General features: G+C 37.9%; 1 long non-coding RNA gene across 1 annotated transcript; it reads right to left on the bottom strand.

Annotated features, from left to right (window-relative positions):
* Positions 1-23,070: 23,070 nt before the first annotated feature.
* Positions 23,071-24,903, bottom strand: LOC121789573. Its single transcript, XR_006048068.1, has 2 exons — positions 24,665-24,903; positions 23,071-23,358 (listed from the first exon to the last, which is right to left on the bottom strand). It is a non-coding gene; the product is annotated as an uncharacterized LOC121789573 (long non-coding RNA).
* Positions 24,904-25,079: the final 176 nt, after the last annotated feature.

Here is a 25,079-nt window from a genome sequence, read left to right as displayed (position 1 = left end):
GGAGTTGGAAAAATGGAATGGAAGTGTAGTATTTTATAAATAATTTTTGAAATTTAAAAAAAAATTAAATTAAATTCCGCGGCCCAGCCGCGAATGGCGGTCCGCTGCAGTGGAGGGCAGCGGCTCGCCCTCGCCTCTCGGCTCTCTGCAATGGGGGGCCGCGCACCGAGCAGCGAGCCGCGGCTCCCCTATTGTGGACACTCTAAGGGAGATAGGAGGGAGAAAAGGTAAGTAAAGTATGAGAGATAATCTATTCTATTTTGGAAAATAAGACTATTTTTTGTGGACATCGCAAATGGTAAAATGAGACTATTTTTCGTAAACGGAGAGTATCATTTTCTATTTGTTATATATAGTTTTTGATAATACGAAATAAAATATAATTTTTAAAATATTTCAAAATAACTAAAATTAAATAATTAGAATTAAATAATTTCAAATCAATTTTATGGGGGTCGGGTTAATTTTGGGTCAACCTTTGTCGAGTTAATTTATGAGTGGGAGGCCCTCCAAACCCGCTGGCCATGGCAGCATGACTAGCGTTCTCTTCATCTTAAGTAAGTATCTGGATTGCTTTGCTTGACTTGATATGAAAAATGAAGATATTGTGTAGATTTTATAAGTGGGGTGTAAAGTGGTGCATGGGTTTCGAGATGATGGCAGTGGCTGCAGGGGGCAATGACTTGATCACATTCATCTTCAACGACATGCATTTCCCTCTCTCTAAAGCTGCCACTCTTAACAATCATAACCCCGCTAGGCGCTAGTCAATGATTACTAAATCCTAGTCTTAAAAATCCAACGCCGCTATTCAAGATTACCCAAGATGTCAAGATTTAGTAGGGATATGTAAAAGTCTCACTTATTAACTACACAAAATAATACTTTAACAAAAATAATACTTATAAGGCTACATTATGCAAGCAAACAAAAGTGAAACTATGATTAAGGAAATGCTAGAGGCTAGGTAATCAACCACAGTTCTAGCCTTATGTAAGTCCTATTGTGTTCGTAAAGAAGAAGGAGAATGTGTGTGGATTATAGGACCCTAAATGCACACTTCGTGAATGACAAATACCTAATTCCAGTAATAGAAGAACTCTTAGATGAGCTAGGTTTTCTACAATCGACCTCAGATCAGGACACAATGGCAAGTGTGGATGTCTCCTAATGAATACCAAAAACAGGTTTTAAGTCTCATGAAGGGAACTATGAGTTTGTATTCATATTTTTTGGACTTACGAGTGCACCAACAACATTCCAAAATTTGATGAATTTTGTATTTAGGGCATTTTTTAGGAAGTTTATTTTGATTTTCTTTGATGACATCTTAATGTATAGGAACACATACAATACCTCAAAATGGTTCTGCAGCTTATGAGGGTTAACAAACTACTTGCTAAGATATCTAAATGCATATTCGATTGTGGAGTAGTTGGGACATCTAATTCAGGAAAAGGCGTGGCTACATGGCCCATTCCTAGATCTGACAAGCGAGTAATAAGCTTCTAAGAGTTAACTGGGTACAATAGACGATATATTAAAGGATATGGCTAGACCTTAATAGAATTGATGAAGGATTTCATGTTTAATTGGACAGAAGCTGCACAACCAAGTTTTGAGCAACTAAATCTTGCTATGGTTTCGGCTACTGTTTTAAGTTTTAACACTTCTATATTTCTCTAAAAAATTCATAATTGAAACAATGCTTGGGAGTTATCTTGATGCAAGAGGGGCATCCTTTTGCATTAACAATAAATTTATATATCCTAGACATCAACTATTATTAGATTAGGATAGAGAGCTATTTGCTATCTTATTTGCAATTAAGAAATAGCACCATTATACCGCCTCTATGAACCGTTTCTCTCGTTTCAATTGTAGCTTTGTGAATCAATTTTCTTCCTTCAATAAATCAATTACTCACATCCAGCCCCCAATCATTATCCAATCTGATGAGTATTGAAGCAGACATCGCCAATCTCTCTCTGACAGGCGGAGAAGATGAAGAATGGGACATATCTGCAGCAGGGAGAAATGGAGCAGCAACTTACAATCTATGTTTGGTTGGAACCTTATTAACCACATCTAGAGTCAGTTTTCATGTATTTCAAGATAGCATAGCTGATCTGTGGCAGCCTCAGGCCGGAATATCGATAACAGAGTTGGAAGCGAGAAGGTATCTATTTCATTTCTTTCATATTGTTGATCTTGAGCGAATCTTGAATGGGTGTCCATGGGACTTTAATCGACATCTGCTTGTTTTGCACCGGTTGAAAGAGCGGGAATTACCACTTGAAGTCCCACTCACACATACTGATATTTGGGTTCAAATTCATGACTTACAATCTGGGTTGATGGCTGATACAATAGCAAGACTTTTGGGGAATTTTATTGGTACATATATTGAATTAGACCCAAGAACAGTTGAGCCATGTTATTGCAGCTATATGAGGATCAGAGTTTGTATTGATATTCGTCGTCCACTGAAACGCCGTAAAAAATTTCAGGTGACTGCTACCACATTTTTGTTCGCAAAATTCCGATATGAACGCCTCCCTCTCTTTTGCTTCTTATGTGGTATCATTGGACACGGAGAAAAAATGTGCCCCGAATGCCTTCAAGAGAATGGTAACAACAGAGAGTTCGAATGGTCCATTAGGCAGTACTGTAACGACCCGCTAAGCCAATATTATTATAATCAATATTAATAGCTCGATTATCTAAATAAGTAACTTTTGTGCGATTAAATCCGAGCCACGATAGATTGTCGTCGTTGTTTGTTTTGACGATGGCAAGTAAATAGAACACGTAAATATATTACACCTATATGAAAATAATAATTTAAATAAATAAATAAATAAATAAATAAGATCCCAAAATCAAAATTTTGATGTCCGTTACATCCAACAAAAGTCCAACAAATTTAATCTATACATCCTGCGTTCTAGTAAAAATCGGGAACTTCAATGCGGACAACCACAAACTTGAACCGATCATACCTACACCAAATTAAATGAACAAGTGAATAAATACTTAAATAGTTACTTTAATAAATAAATAAAATAAAATAAAATAAAAAGAAAAAGAGAGAGGGGGAGGGGAGAATCGTTTTTTAACCCAACATTCAATGATGCGTTAATTAGATTAGGCAAATCTTATCCCCTCCTCTGGCAAAAGAGATTTGAGATAGGAATCTGGCAAGCAACTTGCCACAACCAACTTCCTACCCACGCCACTTTCACCGCCATCTTTTATACATATAGACAATCGTTTTCTTCACCCCCACATCACAATCACACCATCTATTCTCTCTGCACACACCAACAAATCGAAAGGGAGAACAAGAATCAGAGACGGGGGAGTCTTGCAGATGATTATAGGATCATACTCCACAATCCAACAACACTTTGTTCTCATATCAATAAGGTAAACCCCAACCTCCCTTTTCTTTCATAGTCATATATATACAAGCATATGTATATTTTTTTTTGGAAATAGAATCTGCTACCACAAGTTTAACAACATAATTTATTTTCACCATTTAATCTTCCATATAGCAAGGCATACACTACTCATAATTCACCAAATTCAGTAAATAGAAATAAAATAGAATCCCACTGCCTTAATAACTAGAAAGAAGGAAAAAAAACTTATCTCTATGAATCTGTCGGATTCCGGCAGCGAGCTCGGCCGCCCGGAGACGACGAGGGCAGCCCCACGCCCCTATGACTCTCAATGAATTCGAAATCTTGACGAATCTACAAAGTTAAAACACAAAACTTGTAAGATATTTGACTCCTAGGAAAATAAAGAAAGCAAAACTCACGTTACCTGTCGGAAAGCTACGCACGGCAGGGGAAGGGGTCTCAGATGTGGCGTCGGCGGCTGGGGGGAGGCGGACCCGCGACGACGGGGGATCCGCAGCGGCGGCGGCGTGAGCATAGCCGAGGGAGAGAAGAGAAAGGAGAAGGGACAGACGGAGGTGGTGGTGGCATGATGGCGGCACCGGAGGCAGAGGCGGCACTGGTGGGATGGCTGGTCGACGGAAATTCTGATCTGGGAGAGATTTTTCCCTATTTGTGCAATTTGGGGAAGAATATGAATAGTAATTTAGGTGGGAGAGAGTAGATGATACGTGTGGTGGAAGAGGGAGTATATGGACTAATTTAGTTTTTGAAATGGGCTGATCTCTTTCTCTAATTAGATGTTGGGCCTTTGGTTTTAAAAGAATTGGGCCTCATTAAATTAAAGTGGATGATTTGTTTAGTTGGACTCCATTTATTTTATTTTGGGCTTTAAACTTTTAATTAGAGATATAAAGTGGGGAAATATTTAAGCTTTTGGGCTTCTAATTAAGTTTTGGGTGGATAATTAATTGTGATGAATTATTTAAATAATCCCGGAATATTTCAAAGGATGAATAATTTTATCCTAAGTCCGAAATAAATATATTTTCGAGGGGAAATGGTTGCGATAATTTAATTGTGCACTTTTATAATTTTTGGGATTTTAATTCGATGTCGTGGAGGAAAATACGAGGAGCCAATGGAGGAATTATGGGTGTAAGCGACCGACCGGAGTCTCAAGCGACGCTTTGGGCGGCCGCCGAATAATAAAAAATATGTGAAAATCGAGAAACGAGATAAAAGACTTGTGCATGCATTCTAATTTAAGTAGTTTTGTCCTTGAGTCTAATTAGTGTTTTATTATATTGTGATATTTTCAAAAGGGTACGTCCACAAGTAAAGTCGGAACGAAAGATTCAAGCTAAGGGAACTAAACATTCACGGTGAGCTTTCTTATACTAAAAATACAAATCATATTTTATGAGAACACGAACACATGTTCGTGATTTTTTTAAAGATGTTGTCTTGCCAAAAATTTTTTTGTATGGTGCCTATCTGTTTGGCTAAGGCCAAGTGAATTATGAATGACGATATAAGTCGAATTCGGGTCCCAGTGTGGGTGGTGTCCCCGCTCGGATTAGTGTACACAAGCTACCTCTGACCATGAACGGCAGAGCAGGTGACCGTGGAAGGTGGCCACCTTCCCGGCACATGGAAACCTCTGACATGATGGGCAGAGAAGGTGATCGTGCGAAAACACCATCTCGACGGCACAATGTGATCAGATATGGCTAAGTACCGGAAAAAGGGGTTGCAACCCAATGTGAATATTTTAGTAAGCTCGGGGTCTTTTCAATAACACCCCCGAGTGTTACTGTGATGATGGCTTGACAATATTTTCAATGTATATGTGTAATTTTCGGTGTTCACTGAGTACTTTTGTACTCAGCCCTGCATATATTTCTAAATGTGCAGGTTGAGCAGCGAAGTGGTGGAGGAAGTGCTATTGAGACAAGATATTTAATTCAGTCAGATTTTGACTCTCGGAGGTTCATGTCTTCATACATGGAACCGCGTTCATTTGGTTCCGTTGTGCATCTTAAAAGACTCAAGTCTATTTTGTGCAAAACTCTGATATTTTGAAATTTCTTTACAAACAATTACTCGAGTTTTCATGATCGAGTATCTTTTCTTCTATGTATCAGCACTTGATTAGTCATGTATCACAACCAATGCTTGATTTTATTTTCCCCTTATTTCTTTCCCCGCTTCTTTAACCCTCCCCTAGTAGCGATCAACCGTGTTTTCTATCCTTAGAAAATGAGGTCGTGACAGAGTGGTATCAGAGCATTCTTCCTCGCTCTGAACCGGGAGTCTTCTTTGAAAATCTTTGGTTTTGCCTTGTTCCACTAGACTGTCTAATCGATGAAAATGCTCTTAGCACTTCCCTCCCATCGCGCTCAATGAGGAAAAAGGTAACTTTTTTTTTTCAAAAGAAAGTCAAGATATTTAAAAGTTTGAAATGGACAAATAGCTCATGCAGTTAATTTGAGTGAAAAGATTAAAATACTGAGTTTAAAGAAAGAGTTGATGTTTCTTGATTTGGTAGCGTGCTTAAAAAAAGAGTTAGTATGTCTTTTCTTGGCTAAAGACTGTGAATGCATGAATAAAATAAGTAACTTTCCTAAATGGAAAAAGGTACTGAAATATGAAAGTATAAAGTATACAAGTCTGGTACCAATTGGTGAAATGACATCTCTTTTTGAGTTAGTCATCGAATCATGTTGCTAGTATGGGGAAATCGAAATTTCCCAGAACTTAGAATACTTAGTTATGCGTTCCTTCTAGAACACAATATGAACTCGAACTAAGAAGAACAGTATGAACATTTCTCGCTTTCCCGAGCGACGAAAAGAAAAGGGCGCGATAAGAAAGAAACTTCGATAAAAGCAATCTAACATAAAACAAAACGATGTTTCTGGAAAGTTGATAGAAGTTGGATGCCATTTTCTACGTCCCAATGACATGAATAATCTGGGTTAGCCATTGTCTTTCTTGACAATCCAATCACTCCAAAGGGTCGTACCTTCGATCCAACTAAGTGATATATACATATTTAGCAAGAGAATTGACTGCAACATAGACAAGAATCCAGTCTTGCAAATAATAAGTAAGCAGAAACGACGTGTTACGAGGATGAGCGTTATGACGAATAGAGAGTACCAAAGAGTCGTAATCCCCACATATGGTCATCTGACGTGATCGTAAAGTGAAAGTAGCTTGTGACCAAAGTTTCCCCTAACTCATTTACCATCCTCTATAAAGAATTAAACAAGTGAGTATCACCATTGTAGTTAACCAAGAAGATTCATCAGCAACGCTTACTTGGATTCCCATGAATTCCATTTTTTCTCGCACCCCTCTTGATCAAAATACCTTTTGTTGAATTAAGAACTTAAATGACTCCTTTTGCAAGGTAATGTGTCATTACTTTCCCTCTTCTATGTCAAGGTTGTGAATCACTTTCAGTTTTGAGCTTGCTCCCTCATGTTTCTGATAACCTCCGGTGACTACAATCCTTCTTTACTCATTCTTTATAAAAGCAATACTTTGACTCTCTGAATTCTTGCCAGCAAACTCTTATACTCGGAGCTGCTTTATTTATAGCCTTCAGAATGAACATGTTTACAATTGTCTTTTCAATGATATATTCCTCAAAGATCATTAGTGGACCTTTTTGTTTTCAAAAGTGCATCTTGACAAGCTTTTTATTTTATATGAGTAGTTCCCTCTTATTAATTCCACGACAATTATTCCATCATGCTTTGAGTTCTTCAGCAACTCCAAGTCTAAAGTAATTTGATCTACCCCCGAACTAGTTTGCTCTGGTTGTCTTCTCTACAAGTTAATTTCCGTGATTTGGCTATAAACTTTGTGAATTCATTAACGTGATATAGTATCACGATGTTGCTGACCCAAAAGGGTAGTTCCTTGTTATTCTTCTTTCTCAAATCCACTTGAGACCAATCATTTCAGTCTTACTATTTTGGAGCAGCCATCTGGTGAGACCTTAAACCTCTAAATTTGACCCTTTGTGTTTTCAGACATACTTATTGATAAGCTTTTTGTTTTACATGAGTACTCTCATCTTCTAAATTCAAATATGACTATTGTCTCTTAATTTGAGCTTTTCTGCAGCTCCATATTTAAAGCTGACATATTGCTTCTCCCTTGGCTAGTTTCCTCTTGTTGCCCTCTTTATTAGTTAGTTTCCCTGAACTGCTTATAAACTCTAAAAATTTCGTTGATATGATCTTCTATCACAGTGTTGTCGAGCAAATTGCAATTGTTTGTTTTTCCTATTCTTTTCAAATCCATTTATAACCAATCATCTCAGGTCTTCCTGTTATCATATGGGGGATACTTGAAACTTTTCTACTTCACTGTTCATTTTGATTATATTATTGGCAACCTATTATTGACATCTACATTCTATTCATCATACCCTCACTCTTGCAATTTATTCCATCTGGCAAGCTCTTCCCACAATAAAATTTCCAAGGTCTATGGGTATAGCTCAAGCCCTTTGAAGTTGTATCTTTTCTTTTTTGGAAGTGAGCATAATGAGCCCAATTGAGCCTAGTCTTTGCACTTCATGAAAACCTTTGTTGCAAGCTACTGGTAAGAGTTGTGGTAAACCAAACACTCACGTAATTGAAATAATTATAATTATTTTGTTTTCATGGCTACCTTGGAGCCTACACAAAGCAAGAACAATTCGAATATTTCTCTTGGAATCCCAAATTCAGTTCCTATCAAAGTTAAAACTGTTAGACCACATCTAAATTTCCTCGCGTGAGACCCTCAAGGAAGCGAAAGACCGGCAAAAAATAAAAATAAAAATCCTACACCGATGAGCGTCGAACGGAATTGAAATTTAACATCGGGGAGAAGGTCTTCTTGAAAGTATCACCTTCCAAAGGAATAACCAGATTTGGACTTAAGGGAAAGCTGAAACCATAATTCATTGGACCCTATGAAATTCTAGAGGAAGTGGGCCCAGTAGCATATCGCTAGGCATTACCACCCAACTTTGGGAACGCACACAACATATTCCACGTCTCCCAACTTCGAAGGTACGTGTTCGACCCAAAACATGTGATTTGCCACGAAGAAATCGATCTAAAGCCTGACCTGAGTTACCAAGAAAAGCCGGTAGAAATACTAGATCGAAAGGTGCAGCAGCTTTAGAATAAGTCGATTACTACAGTGAAGGTTTTGTTGAAAAACCACGGACAAGAAGAAGCAACATGGGAGCTAGAAGAGACAATGAAAGAGAAATATCCCAAGCTTTTTGTCTAAATACATCCTAAATTTCAGGACGAAATTTCTTTTAAGAGGGGTAGAATGTAACGACCCGCTAAGCCGATATTATTATAATCAATATTTATAGCTCGATTATCTAAATAAGTAACTTTTGTGCGATTAAATCTGAGCCATGATAGATTGTCGTCGTTGTTTGTTTTGACGATGGCAAGTAAATAGAACACGTAAATATATTACACCTATATGAAAATAATAAATTTAAATAAATAAATAAATAAATAAGATCCCAAAATCAAAATTTTGATGTCCGTTACATCCAACAAAAGTCCAACAAAATTTAATCTATACATCCTGCGTTCTAGTAAAAATCGGGAACTTCAATGCGGACAACCACAAACTTGAACCGATCATACCTACACCAAATTAAATGAACAAGTGAATAAATACTTAAATAGTTCCTTTAATAAATAAATAAAATAAAATAAAAGCAAAGAAAAAGAAAAAGAGAAAGAGAGGGGGGGGGGAGAATCATTTTTTAACCCAACATTCAATGATGCATTTAATTAGATTAGGCAAATCTTATCCCCTCCTCTGACAAAAGAGATTTGAGACAGGAATCTGGCAGGCAACTTGCCACAACAAACTTCCTACCCACGCCACTTTCACCGCCATCTTTTATACATATAGACAATCGTTTTCTTCACCCCCACATCACAATCACACCATCTATTCTCTCTGCACACACCAACAAATCGAAAGGGAGAACAAGAATCAGAGACGGGGGAGTCTTGCAGATGATTATAGGATCATACTCCACAATCCAACAACACTTTATTCTCATATCAATAAGGTAAACCCCAACCTCCCTTTTCTTTCATAGTCATATATATACAAGCATACGTATATTTTTTTTTTGGAAATAGAATATGCTACCACAAGTTTAACAACATAATTTATTTTCACCATTTAATCTTCCATATAGCAAGGCATATACTACTCATAATTCACCAAATTCAGTAAATAGAAATAAAATAGAATCCCAATGCCTTAATAACTAGAAAGAAGGAAAAAAAACTTATCTCTATGAATTTGCCGGATTCCGGCAGCGAGCTCGGCCGCCCGGAGACGACGAGGGCAGCCCCACGCCCCTATGACTTTCAATGAATTCGAAATCTTGACAAATCTACAAAGTTAAAACACAAAACTTATAAGATATTTGACTCCTAGGAAAATAAAGAAAGCAAAACTCACGTTACCTGTCGGAAAGCTACGCACGGCAGGGGAAGGGTCTCAGATGTGGCGTCGGCGGCTGGGGGGAGGCGGACCCGCGACGACGGCGGATCCGCAGCGGCGGCGGCGTGAGCATAGCCGAGGGAGAGAAGAGAAAGGAGAAGGGACAGACGGAGGTGGTGGTGGCATGATGGCGGCACCGGAGGCAGAGGCGGCGCCGGTGGGATGGCTGGTCGACGAAAATTCTGATCTGGGAGAGATTTTTCCCTATTTGTGCAATTTGGGGAAGAATATGAATAGTAATTTAGTGGGAGAGAGTAGATGATACGTGTGGTGGAATGGGGAGTATATGGACTAATTTAGTTTTTGAAATGGGCTGGTCTCTTTCTCTAATTAGATGTTGGGCCTTTGGTTTTAAAAGAATTGGGCCTCATTAAATTAAAGTGGATGATTTGTTTAGTTGGACTCCATTTATTTTATTTTGGGCTTTAAACTTTTAATTAGAGATATAAAGTGGGGAAATAATTAAGCTTTGGGGCTTCTAATTAAGTTTTGGGTCGATAATTAATTGTGATGAATTATTTAAATAATCACGTAATATTTCAAAGGATGAATAATTTTATTCTAAGTCCGAAATAAATATATTTTCGAGGGGAAATGGTTGCGATAATTTAATTGTGCACTTTTATAATTTTTGGGATTTTAATTCGATATCGTGGAGGGAAATACGAGGAGCCAATGGAGTAATTATGGGCGTAAGCGACCGACCGGAGTCTCAAGCGACGCTTTGGGCGGCCGCCGAATAATAAAAAATATGTGAAAATCGAGAAACGAGATAAAAGACTTTAATGAGGGTGCATGCATTCTAATTTAAGTAGTTTTGTCCTTGAGTCTAATTAGTGTTTTATTATATTATGATATTTTCAAAAGGGTACGTCCACAAGTAAAGTCGGAACGAGAGATTCAAGCTAAGGGAACTAAACATTCAAGGTGAGCTTTCTTATACTAAAAATACAAATCATATTTTATGAGAACGCGAACACATGTTCGTGATTTTTTTAAAGATGTTGTCTTGCCAAAACTTTTTTTGTATGGTGCCTATCTGTTTGGCTAAGTCCAAGTGAATTATGAATGACGATATAACTCGAATTCGGGTCCCAGTGTGGGTGGTGTCCCCGCTCGGACTAGTGTACACAAGCTACCTCTGACCATGAACGGCAGAGCAGGTGACCGTGGAAGGTGGCCACCTTCCCGGCACATGGAAACCCCTGACATGATGGGCAGAGAAGGTGACCGTGCGAGAACACCATCTCGACGGCATAATGTGATCAGATATGGCTAAGTACCGGAAAAAGGGGTTGTAACCCAATGTGAATATTTTAGTAAGCTCGGGTCTTTTCAATAACACCCCCGAGTGTTACTGTGATGATGGCTTGACAATATTTTCAAATGTATATGTGTAATTTTCGGTGTTCACTGAGTACTTTTGTACTCAGCCCTGCATATATTTCTAAATGTGCAGGTTGAGCAGCGAAGTGGTGGAGGAAGTGCTATTGAGACAAGACATTTAATTCAGTCAGATTTTGACTCTCGGAGGTTCATGTCTTCATACATGGAACCGCGTTCATTTGGTTCCGTTGTGCATCTTAAAAGACTCAAGTCTATTTTGTGCAAAACTCTGATATTTTGAAATTTCTTTACAAACAATTACTCGAGTTTTCATGATCGAGTATCTTTTCTTCTATGTATCAGCACTTGATTAGTCATGTATCACAACCAATGCTTGATTTTATTTTCCCCTTATTTCTTTCCCCGCTTCTTTAACCCTCCCCTAGTAGCGATCAACCGTGTTTTCTATCCTTAGAAAATGCGGTCGTGACAGAGTGGTATCAGAGCATTCTTCCTCGCTCTGAACCGGGAGTCTTCTTTGAAATCTTTGGTTTTGCCTTGTTCCACTAGACTGTCTAATCGATGAAAATGCTCTTAGCACTTCCCTCCCATCGCGCTCAATGAGGAAAAAGGTAACTTTTTTTTTTCAAAAGAAAGTCAAGATATTTAAAAGTTTGAAATGGACAAATAGCTCATGCAGTTAATTTGAGTGAAAAGATTAAAATACTGAGTTTAAAGAAAGAGTTGATGTTTCTTGATTTGGTAGCGTGCTTAAAAAAAGAGTTAGTATGTCTTTTCTTGGCTAAAGACTGTGAATGCATGAATAAAATAAGTAACTTTCCTAAATGGAAAAGGTACTGAAATGTGAAAGTATAAAGTGTACGAGTCTGGTACCAATTGGTGAAATGACATCTCTTTTTGAGTTAGTCATCGAATCATGTTGCTAGTATGGGGAAATCGAAATTTCCCAGAACTTAGAATACTTAGTTATGCGTTCCTTCTAGAACACAATATGAACTCGAACTAAGAAGAACAGTATGAACATTTCTCGCTTTCCCGAGCGACGAAAAGAAAAGGGCGCGATAAGAAAGAAACTTCGATAAAAGCAATCTAACATAGAACAAAACGATGTTTCTGGAAAGTTGATAGAAGTTGGATGCCATTTTCTACGTCCCAATGACATGAATAATCTGGGTTAGCCATTGTCTTTCTTGACAATCCAATCACTCCAAAGGGTCGTACCTTCGATCCAACTAAGTGATATATACATATTTAGCAAGAGAATTGACTGCAACATAGACAAAGAATCCAGTCTTGCAAATAATAAGTAAGCAGAAACGACGTGTTACGAGGATGAGCGTTATGACGAATAGAGAGTACCAAAGAGTCGTAATCCCCACATATGGTCATCTGACGTGATCGTAAAGTGAAAGTAGCTTGTGACCAAAGTTTCCCCTAACTCATTTACCATCCTCTATAAAGAATTAAATAAGGGAGTATCACCATTGTAGTTAACCAAGAAGATTCATCAGCAACGCTTACTTGGATTCCCATGAATTCCATTTTTTCTCGCACCCCTCTTGATCAAAATACCTTTTGTTGAATTAAGAACTTAAATGACTCCTTTTGCAAGGTAATGTGTCATTACTTTCCCTCTTCTATGTCAAGGTTGTGAATCACTTTCAGTTTTGAGCTTGCTCCCTCATGTTTTCTGATAACCTCCGGTGACTACAATCCTTCTTTACTCATTCTTTATAAAAGCAATACTTTGACTCTCTGAATTCTTGCCAGCAAACTCTTATACTCGGAGCTGCTTTATTTATAGCCTTCAGAATGAACATGTTTACAATTGTCTTTTCAATGATATATTCCTCAAAGATCATTAGTGGACCTTTTTGTTTTCAAAAGTGCATCTTGACAAGCTTTTTATTTTATATGAGTAGTTCCCTCTTATTAATTCCACGACAATTATTCCATCATGCTTTGAGTTCTTCAGCAACTCCAAGTCTAAAGTAATTTGATCTACCCCCGAACTAGTTTGCTCTGGTTGTCTTCTCTACAAGTTAATTTCCGTGATTTGGCTATAAACCTTGTGAATTCATTAACGTGATATAGTATCACGATGTTGCTGACCCAAAAGGGTAGTTCCTTGTTATTCTTCTTTCTCAAATCCACTTGAGACCAATCATTTTCAGTCTTACTATTTTGGAGCAGCCATCTGGTGAGACCTTAAACCTCTAAATTTGACCCTTTGTGTTTTCAGACATACTTATTGATAAGCTTTTTGTTTTACATGAGTACTCTCATCTTCTAAATTCAAATATGACTATTGTCTCTTAATTTGAGCTTTTCTGCAGCTCCATATTTAAAGCTGACATATTGCTTCTCCCTTGGCTAGTTTCCTCTTGTTGCCCTCTTTATTAGTTAGTTTCCCTGAACTGCTTATAAACTCTAAAAATTTCGTTGATATGATCTTCTATCACAGTGTTGTCGAGCAAATTGCAATTGTTTGTTTTTCCTATTCTTTTCAAATCCATTTATAACCAATCATCTCAGGTCTTCCTGTTATCATATGGGGGATACTTGAAACTTTTCTACTTCACTGTTCATTTTGATTATATTATTGGCAACCTATTATTGACATCTACATTCTATTCATCATACCCTCACTCTTGCAATTTATTCCATCTGGCAAGCTCTTCCCACAATAAAATTTCCAAGGTCTATGGGTATAGCTCAAGCCCTTTGAAGTTGTATCTTTTCTTTTTTGGAAGTGAGCATAATGAGCCCAATTGAGCCTAGTCTTTGCACTTCATGAAAACCTTTGTTGCAAGCTACTGGTAAGAGTTGTGGTAAACCAAACACTCACGTAATTGAAATAATTATAATTATTTTGTTTTCATGGCTACCTTGGAGCCTACACAAAGCAAGAACAATTCGAATATTTCTCTTGGAATCCCAAATTCAGTTCCTATCAAAGTTAAAACTGTTAGACCACATCTAAATTTCCTCGCGTGAGACCCTCAAGGAAGCGAAAGACCGGCAAAAATAAAAATAAAAATCCTACACCGATGAGCGTCGAACGGAATTGAAATTTAACATCGGGGAGAAGGTCTTCTTGAAAGTATCACCTTCCAAAGGAATAACCAGATTTGGACTTAAGGGAAAGCTGAAACCATAATTCATTGGACCCTATGAAATTCTAGAGGAAGTGGGCCCAGTAGCATATCGCTAGGCATTACCACCCAACTTTGGGAACGCACACAACATATTCCACGTCTCCCAACTTCGAAGGTACGTATTCGACCCAAAACATGTGATTTGCCACGAAGAAATCGATCTAAAGCCTGACCTGAGTTACCAAGAAAAGCCGGTAGAAATACTAGATCGAAGGTGCAGCAGCTTTAGAATAAGTCGATTACTACAGTGAAGGTTTTGTTGAAAAACCACGGACAAGAAGAAGCAACATGGGAGCTAGAAGAGACAATGAAAGAGAAATATCCCAAGCTTTTTGTCTAAATACATCCTAAATTTCAGGACGAAATTTCTTTTAAGAGGGGGTAGAATGTAACGACCCGCTAAGCCGATATTATTATAATCAATATTTATAGCTCGATTATCTAAATAAGTAACTTTTGTGCGATTAAATCTGAGCCATGATAGATTGTCGTCGTTGTTTGTTTTGACGATGGCAAGTAAATAGAACACGTAAATATATTACACCTATATGAAAATAATAAATTTAAATAAATAAATAAATAAATAAGATCCCAAAATCAAAATTTTGATGTCCGTTACATCCAACAAAAGTCCAACAAAATTTAATCTATACATCCTGCGTTCTAGTAAAAATCGGGAACTTCAATGCGGACAACCACAAACTTGAACCGATCATACCTACACCAAATTAAATGAACAAGTGAATAAATACTTAAATAGTTCCTTTAATAAATAAATAAAATAAAATAAAAGCAAAGAAAAAGAAAAAGAGAGGGGGGGAGAATCATTTTTTAACCCAACATTCAATGATGCATTTAATTAGATTAGGCAAATCTTATCCCCTCCTCTGACAAAAGAGATTTGAGACAGGAATCTGGCAGGCAACTTGCCACAACAAACTTCCTACCCACGCCACTTTCACCGCCATCTTTTATACATATAGACAATCGTTTTCTTCACCCCCACATCACAATCACACCATCTATTCTCTCTGCACACACCAACAAATCGAAAGGGAGAGAACAAGAATCAGAGACGGGGGAGTCTTGCAGATGATTATAGGATCATACTCCACAATCCAACAACACTTTATTCTCATATCAATAAGGTAAACCCCAACCTCCCTTTTCTTTCATAGTCATATATATACAAGCATACGTATATTTTTTTTTGGAAATAGAATATGCTACCACAAGTTTAACAACATAATTTATTTTCACCATTTAATCTTCCATATAGCAAGGCATATACTACTCATAATTCACCAAATTCAGTAAATAGAAATAAAATAGAATCCCAATGCCTTAATAACTAGAAAGAAGGAAAAAAAACTTATCTCTATGAATTTGCCGGATTCCGGCAGCGAGCTCGGCCGCCCGGAGACGACGAGGGCAGCCCCACGCCCCTATGACTTTCAATGAATTCGAAATCTTGACAAATCTACAAAGTTAAAACACAAAACTTATAAGATATTTGACTCCTAGGAAATAAGAAAGCAAAACTCACGTTACCTGTCGGAAAGCTACGCACGGCAGGGGAAGGGTCTCAGATGTGGCGTCGGCGGCTGGGGGGAGGCGGACCCGCGACGACGGCGGATCCGCAGCGGCGGCGGCGTGAGCATAGCCGAGGGAGAGAAGAGAAAGGAGAAGGGACAGACGGAGGTGGTGGTGGCATGATGGCGGCACCGGAGGCAGAGGCGGGCGCCGGTGGGATGGCTGGTCGACGAAAATTCTGATCTGGGAGAGATTTTCCCTATTTGTGCAATTTGGGGAAGAATATGAATAGTAATTTAGTGGGAGAGAGTAGATGATACGTGTGGTGGAATGGGGAGTATATGGACTAATTTAGTTTTTGAAATGGGCTGGTCTCTTTCTCTAATTAGATGTTGGGCCTTTGGTTTTAAAAGAATTGGGCCTCATTAAATTAAAGTGGATGATTGTTTAGTTGGACTCCATTTATTTTATTTTGGGCTTTAAACTTTTAATTAGAGATATAAAGTGGGGAAATAATTAAGCTTTGGGGCTTCTAATTAAGTTTTGGGTCGATAATTAATTGTGATGAATTATTTAAATAATCACGTAATATTTCAAAGGATGAATAATTTTATTCTAAGTCCGAAATAAATATATTTTCGAGGGGAAATGGTTTGCGATAATTTAATTGTGCACTTTTATAATTTTTGGGATTTTAATTCGATATCGTGGAGGGAAATACGAGGAGCCAATGAGTAATTATGGGCGTAAGCGACCGACCGGAGTCTCAAGCGACGCTTTGGGCGGCCGCCGAATAATAAAAAATATGTGAAAATCGAGAAACGAGAGATAAAAGACTTTAATGAGGGTGCATGCATTCTAATTTAAGTAGTTTTGTCCTTGAGTCTAATTAGTGTTTTATTATATTGTGATATTTTCAAAGGGTACGTCCACAAGTAAAGTCGGAACGACAGATTCAAGCTAAGGGAACTAAACATTCAGGTGAGCTTTCTTATACTAAAAATACAAATCATATTTTATGAGAACACGAACACATGTTCGTGATTTTTTTAAAGATGTTGTCTGCCATAAATTTTTTTGTATGATGCCTATCTGTTTGTCTAAGGCCAAGTGAATTATGAATGACGATATAAGTCGAATTCGGGTCCCAGTGTGGGTGGTGTCCCCGCTCGGACTAGTGCACACAAGCTACCTCTGACCATGAAACGGCAGAGCAGGTGACCGTGGAAGGTGGCCACCTTCCCGGCACATGGAAACCCCTGACATGATGGGGCAGAGAAGGTGACCGTGCGAGAACACCATCTCGGACGGCACAATGTGATCAGATATGGCTAAGTACCGGAAAAAGGGGTTGCAACCCAATGTGAATATTTAGTAAGCTCGGGTCTTTTCAATAACACCCCTGAGTGTTACTATGATGATGGCTTGACAATATTTTCAAATGTATATGTGTAATTTTCGGCAATGTGTTCACTGAGTACTTTTGTACTCAGCCCTGCATATATTTCTAAATGTGCAGGTTGAGCAGCGAAGTGGTGGAGGAAGTGCTATTGAGACAAGACATTTAATTCAGTCAGATTTGACTCTCGGAGGTTCATGTCTTCATACATGAAACCGCGTTCATTTGTTCCGTTGTGCATCTTAAAAGACTCAAGTCTATTTTGTGCAAAACTCTGATATTTTGAAATTTCTTTACAAACAATTACTCGAGTTTTCATGATCGAGTATCTTTTCTTCTATGTATCAGCACTTGATTAGTCATGTATAGCAACCAAAGCTTGATTTTATTTTCCCCCTTATTTCTTTCCCCGCTTCTTTAACCCTCCCCTAGTCGCGATCAACCGTGTTTTCTATCCTTAGAAAATGCGGTCGTGACAAGTACCACGTCGGATACAACAACCTAGGAGCAGCTGGTTGCGCAACAATGATGAGAGCCCACTCGATGGATCATTCAGTAAATCAGGTACTAATGCAACTTCTCATAAAACAACACTCACAATATGAATAATATGATTACGTGTGAGAACATTCCTCTGTCTAACTTCAAACAACCAAGGACATCTGTTTCACTAACCCTGAAGTTTCGACTGAGATCGATTCGACAACCGTCACTAGCGAGTTAATTACTCGTTCAACAATTACATTGGCGGGCGCCTTTGTGCCACCCGACCAGTCATCATGATAATACTAAGTTGGAACTGTCGGGGTCTCGGCAACCCCCGGGCAGTTCAAGCGTTCGACGATCTCCTACGCCAGTACCAAGTCGGGTGTGGTTTTTCTTATTGAAACTTTAGTTGATAGTAAGAAAATTGAAGAGCTACGGAAGAAGGTGCGTTTTGATAAAGGGTTATGAGGTCAGCCAAAACGGGTAGAAGTGGGAGGTCTTGCGGTTTTGAGCTGATTCTCAAGCAAGGTAGTTGTAACTACAACATCTCATAACTATGTGAATGTAAAAAATTTGTATGGATGGTGGTTTTGAAGTGGTTAATGATATGTTTTTATGGCTTCCTAGAAAGATTTCGTGTAGGACATGCTCTTGGGAATTATTGAAGTCTCTCGACCCTGGTCATGATGTACCTTGGCTAGTAATTGGTGATTTTAATGATCTTGCTTGTAGTTCAGAGAAAATCGGTGGTAATGATCACCCTACCTACTTACTAAATGGATTTTGTTCTGCACTCCAGCACTGTGATTTACATGAAATAGAATGGCTTGGGTACACTTATACATGGGAGATGAGTAGATGATCACCTAATTAGGTTCGTGAGAAATTTGAAAATACAATCATCAAAACAGGGGTTTATTCAGTTTCTGATCATTCACCTATTATACTATCCACTGATACTACTGCAGTACAATGGCATGTGAGGCATTTTCATTTTAAGAATAGTTGGTTGAATAAATCAGGCAAATCACGGACTTACTCACAAAATTCAGCATATGGGTAATACCTTACAGAAGTTGGGACGCAACCTGAACAAGGAACTCAACATCAAGAAGAAACATTTAAAGATCGGACTCAAAGTTTGTCGAAACAATAACACAGATGAACACACTAACTTATGAGGTGAGTTGAATACAATCCTTGACATGGAAAGAATTTAGTGGAAACAAAGAGCTAAAGAATTTTGGCTTCAAGAAGGAGATGCGAATACGAAATATTTTCACCTTGCAACAAATAATCGCAAGCGACGAAACACTATTACAGAGTTGCAAAATGACTCAGGTGTGACAATTCGCAGCAAAGATGGTATCCACTCTATTATTAATAATTATTTTCAACAATTATATACTAATAATTATTTTCAGCAATTATATACTGCTGAAGTTACATATTTTGAGCCTGTAACGCCTTTAGTTAATACAAGAGTTTCTTCAAATGATAGTGCTGAATTAATTGCCCCGTTTACATATGAGGAATTTCGAAGAGCTGTGTTTTCTATGCATCCCGATAAAGCACCAGGTCCTGATGGTCTTAATCCTGCTTTCTATCAGAAATTTTGGCATTTGATAGGTGACGAGGTCGTTGCTGCAGGGTCTTCTTGGCTAGCCAATGGTCAGTTTCCACCATCGCTTACAAATACAATTGTCGTGCTCGTTCCCAAAGTTGACAACCCAACCACAGTCAAAGACCTGATACCTATATCACTATGTAATATCTTATATAAGATTATTGCAAAAGTTCTGGCAAACCGCCTTGAGTGATTACTCCCCGTAGTAGTTTCTGAAAATCAATTCGCTTTCATCAAAGGTATATTGATTACTATCAAAGGTAGATTATTACTGATAATATCCTGGTTGCTTTCGAACTAATTCATCACATGAAAAATTGTTCAGGCAGAGCAGGAGGAAATGTTGCTTTGAAACTTAATATAAGTAAAGCTTATGATTGCATTGGGTTTTCTTCAAGCTATGATGGCAGCCCTCGGATTTGAGCGTAGATGGATCACCATGATTAAGATGTGTGTTTGAAATGTTCGTTACTCAATCTATGTGAATGGAAATGAGATAGGGCCAGCTCTCTCATCACGAGGTCTTCGAAAGGGCGATCCACTTTCACAATACTTGTATAACCTGTGCGCGGAGGGATTAACTATCTTGCTAAATGAGGCTGTGCAGCGCGGAATCATCCAAGGAATCTCCATATGTCATGACGGCCCTTCCGTCTCACACTTGCTATTTGCAGATGATTCCTTTTTATTCTTCAAGGCTACAGAACCACAATGTCTCGCTATCAAGAATATCTTGAAGACCTATGAACGTGCTTTGGGACAGGCAGTGAACCTTACAATACTAGCATCTTCTATAGTTCTAATATGTTCGAGATTCAGAAAGAGATTTTATCAAGTATTCTCCAGGTATTCACTCCTCTTGATCATAGTCGATATCTAGGATTGCCATCCCTTGTCGGAAGTAATAAAAGATCTATCTTTACATACATTACAAACAGACTGTGGGCACGCATACAAAATTGGAAAAATAGATTTTTGTCAAGAGCTCGTAAAGAGATTTTATTAAAAGCCGTAGCACAAACCATTCCCACATATGTGATGAGTGTTTTCATGCTTCCAAGTTCTCTCTGTGACGAATTACAGAAGATGATGGATTCCTTTTGGTGGGGTTCGAAAGATGATGGTGGTAAAATAGTGAATTGGTTGAAATGGGACCGGATGTGTGAGAGAAAGTCTAATGGTGGTTTAGGCTTTAGGAATTTGCGATGCTTTAATTTGGCTAAGCTAGCTAAGCAGGGATGGAGGCTACTGAATTCTCAAAATTCTCTTATATACTGCATTTACAAGGATAGATATTTTCCCAATGGTGATTTTTTATCTGTGAATTTGTGGCACAACCCAAGTTTCACCTGGAGATGTATCCATCAGGCTACTGTTGTGTTGAAAACGGGACTTAGATGGAGAGTTGGTAATGGTAGAAGGATTCGTGTATGGCATGGCTCATGGCTACCAAGAGAGTATGATTACAAGGTTGATCAGGCGAAAAACTTTATCCCTTCCGAACTCCTCGTTGTCGACTTACTTGACCAGTCTCAAAAACAATGGGATTTGGATAAAGTTTGTACTGTGTTCAGCGAACGCGACATCCCTACCATTCTATCTATCTCTATCTCCCCGACCATCCCAGACAAATGTATTTGGCACTTTGATAAATGCGGCACTTACACAGTGAAGTCCGGTTATTATGTTGCATAACATCTCAATAGAGTATCTGAACCACTTCATGTTATTGACTAGAAGAAGATATGGCAACTCCACATTCCCCCAAAGTTCGTAAATTCCTATGGTGTGTGTACGCAATGTGTTACCAACAAAATGTCGCTTACAACAACGCGGCATATCTATTGATACCATTTGCGGTTGCGGCTCCTCGGATGAAGAACTCAACCATGCCCTATTGACTTGTCATAAAGCAAGAGCCGTGGGGCAACATTGGGGAAAATGTGAAACAACTTTATCACTTCCATTTGTAGAATGTTATCAAACTATCAAGGAGTTGAACAACAAACATGTAATGGAGGAGTTTGTTATGATTTCCTGGCGGATTTGGTGGGCACGCAACCAAGCGGTATGGAGTGGGAATTGCTTTCCACCTTGAGTAATTGTTGACCAAGCTCAGGAAACACTTGTTGAATGGCAAACGGCACAAGGTGGAAAACAAACATGCCTTCACGCAGACCCCATAGCTCCTCGCGAACCTCCACAATTCAGCACTGGAACAGCCCCATCCGAAAGCTGGCAGTGTTACACGGATGCCGCTACATTTGCAGAGTGCAATATGATCGACACAGGTTCTGTATTGCTATCGCACGACAGTTTATTTCTTAATGCATTTTCATGTTGTCAATATGGGATTGTGCCTCCCCGTATATCTGAAGTGATAGCCATTCGTACTACACTTCAATATGTTTCTCAACACTGTCTTGGGCCAGGTATCATATACACAGATGCATAAGGAGTAGTCTTCTCCATTATGAACACATCACCCGATTGGTCAGATCATATCGGAATGTCAACAATTACTACTACAGAGACCTGATGTGGTAGTTGCTTGAGTTCATTGATCAAACAATATGTTAGCACATATCTTAGCTCGTAACTCCTTTATGTATCCTCCCTTTATGTTTTGGTCTTTTATTCCGAATTGTATCATTGAATACTTTTAATCAATCTACCATTATTTCTTAAAAAAATAGCACCATTATCTCCAAGCTAAAAATTATTTATCTTGACCAATCACCAGAGTTTAAGGTATTTGTTGGAACAAAAGTTTGAGCATTCTAATGCAGCAAGCTTGGCGAGCAAGTTGATTCATGTGTAAAATTAGATTTTTCATTTCGTGCAAAAACACTCTAGTTCATCATTCAAAAGTTTCTAAACTTACAACATAGTTGTAAGAATACAACATCAATTGTACTCCTTCCTTCCGTCCCTGAAAAATATGAACATTTAGTTAAACATAAGTTTTAATGCATAATTGATAAAGTAAAAGAGAGATAAATAGAAATTTTTTTAAAAATATTGTTAGTAAAGAATGGGCCCCACTCCATGTGAAGAATGAGTCTCACTCCATTAGAGAAAAAAAAGTTTCCAAAATTAGAATGTTCATATTTTTCAGGGGCGGTGGATTAGTATTTAGAATGTCGATCCACACGGAGGTAGAGCTCGATTAATAATTAATGAAATGAAACACGAGTAATAGAAGATTTTTGTTTGATAAAAAAGATTGAATTCAAAAAACAAAAACTGAAAAATCAAGATCAAATATAAAAGAAAATCATTGCTCCTAACAATCCTTAGATATGCAGCTGAATGCTTCATATGCAAAAATGAAGCGACCAGGAAATCAAAATCCAACTAATAATTATGAACTCTCGATTAGCTAAACACAACCTCGAGTTACCTTCTTCAATTCTAGGATCCTACAACTAATATTCAATTTCTAATTGTCCATTATCAAATTATTGTCTAAACAAATCGAATCTGATAATTCATCACCCACATTATCCATCTTACCCCTAAATTAAAGAGACATTAGAAAAGACAATACAATTACCAAGGAAGATGCACCTTCAAATATAATTTCATGATTCATACCTAAGATTATAACAAAAACATTGAATAAAAAGTAATTAAAAGTGATTCATCTAATCACAATCTAATTACATGTTTGGAGCAACAATGGAAGGACCTAACCTATACCTCTAACCTATCAACATAACGGAAAAAAAGGTTGTCAACATAGCGGGAAGCATAATTAAAACCATGGACTTGTTACACAGTTGTGAAAATATGTAGATCCATCTTACCTCCGAATTGTAGCAAAAACTGGTTCCACGTCTAAAAATAAAAACATAAGAATATTACTTCAATTTTGTAGTACGAGAGACCAATACTTATATAAACCAGTACTATATACATAACACTCTTGAGAAACTAAATACTCCCTCCGTCTCTCTGTATTAGAGGCGTTTTTTTTCATCACGGAATTTAAGAAAAATTGTTTTAAATGACATAAGTAAAAGGAGAGTAAATTAGAAATGAGAAAAGGTAGAAAGATGAAGAAAGAATAAAGTAAGAGAGAGTAAAGTACTTTTTCCAAAAAAGAAATGACTCACCTACAGTGTGACAATCCAAAAAGGAATACGACTCAACTACAATCGGAGAGAGTAATACTCCATCCGTTCCATGTTAATAGAGACATTTTTTCAGGCATGAAGTTTAAGAATAGTGTGTGGTCAATAAAGTAAGAGACAATAAAGTAAATAGGGGGATTATTTTTTGCTAAAAATAGAAATGACACAACTATGATGGAACTTCCCAAAATAGAAAAATTACTCTTTTAACATGGAACGTGTGTATCAATTTTGTCATGTTTAATCGACCATACTGAATGAACATCGGTGGTTGGAGAGCAATATTGATACTATGGCGGATTAAGGGGGTATGAGGGGGTTCAAAGAACCTAAACATACAATACTATATATTGGAGTATGCTTTATGCATTTTAAATAGTCCCATCAATTACACAAGCAAATATGATTGTATAACATTCGTAATGCTTTTGAAATTTACAAATTAAGATGCTTTTCTACCTTATTTTACTTTTATGAACCTAACTAGGAGTGATAATGGATGTATACTTAGACATCTTTCAAAATCAACTATTTATAACAAGAAAATTAATCCAGTTATTATCATTTAAATTAAATTCATATATAATAAATAATTTTCTAAATAAATACTCTAATATGTACTCCTCTTATTAATTTTATAAATAAATACTCCAATATGTACTCCTCGTTCTGTAAAAGAGAATTTTCTATTTTTTATAACTCTCTCTAATAAGTGGACCTCATATCCACAATCAATACTCCAATTATTTTCTTTTCATCTCTCTTATTTTATTAATTATAGAGAATATATGTTAATGCACATTTATATTTTATTTAGGACTATTTGAATATGAATATATTAATGTTTCGCTTAAGACCACTCATATTTCATTAACTTTTTTAACTCATATTCTATTAATATTTCGTAAAACATTTCTTAAAACACATGAATGAAAATGTATCAATTAATGGCTGACAGATCGAGAATTAAAAGGAGAATCACAAGCTTGAGAAGAAGAAACCTGCAGCACCTTGAGATTTAATGACAAATTCTGAATCGAATCCACTATTTATTGTTCCTCATCATTGCTCCTCTCATCCTTCTTCAGCCTCTGAAACTCCTCGCATTCGATCCCAGCATGCCACGCCGCCTTGCACGGCGCACAGAAGAGCCGCCAGCACTCAGGGCACTCCGATTGCACCACATTCTCACTCCCATCGTCAATTAGAAGAGCCGAGCACTCCTTGTACGGACAGTAAAACCTCTCCGCCCCCAAATCAGAGCCTCGCACAGCGCGTCTCCCCACCGATCGAAGACCTCCCGCGGCAGAATCGTGCGGCAGTGCTGCGGCTCTAGGAATCCCCGATCCCGCGCAGTCCGGAGACGGGCACCCGATCTCCGTGATGCTCTCCTTCAGCCTCTCCGCGACGTGATTGGAGACGCAT

Source organism: Salvia splendens, unplaced genomic scaffold, assembly GCF_004379255.2.
Source record: "Salvia splendens isolate huo1 unplaced genomic scaffold, SspV2 ctg278, whole genome shotgun sequence".
Taxonomy (NCBI): domain Eukaryota; kingdom Viridiplantae; phylum Streptophyta; class Magnoliopsida; order Lamiales; family Lamiaceae; genus Salvia; species Salvia splendens.
Note: the sequence above shows the minus strand (reverse complement) of the source record. Positions and strands in the feature narration are given on the sequence as shown.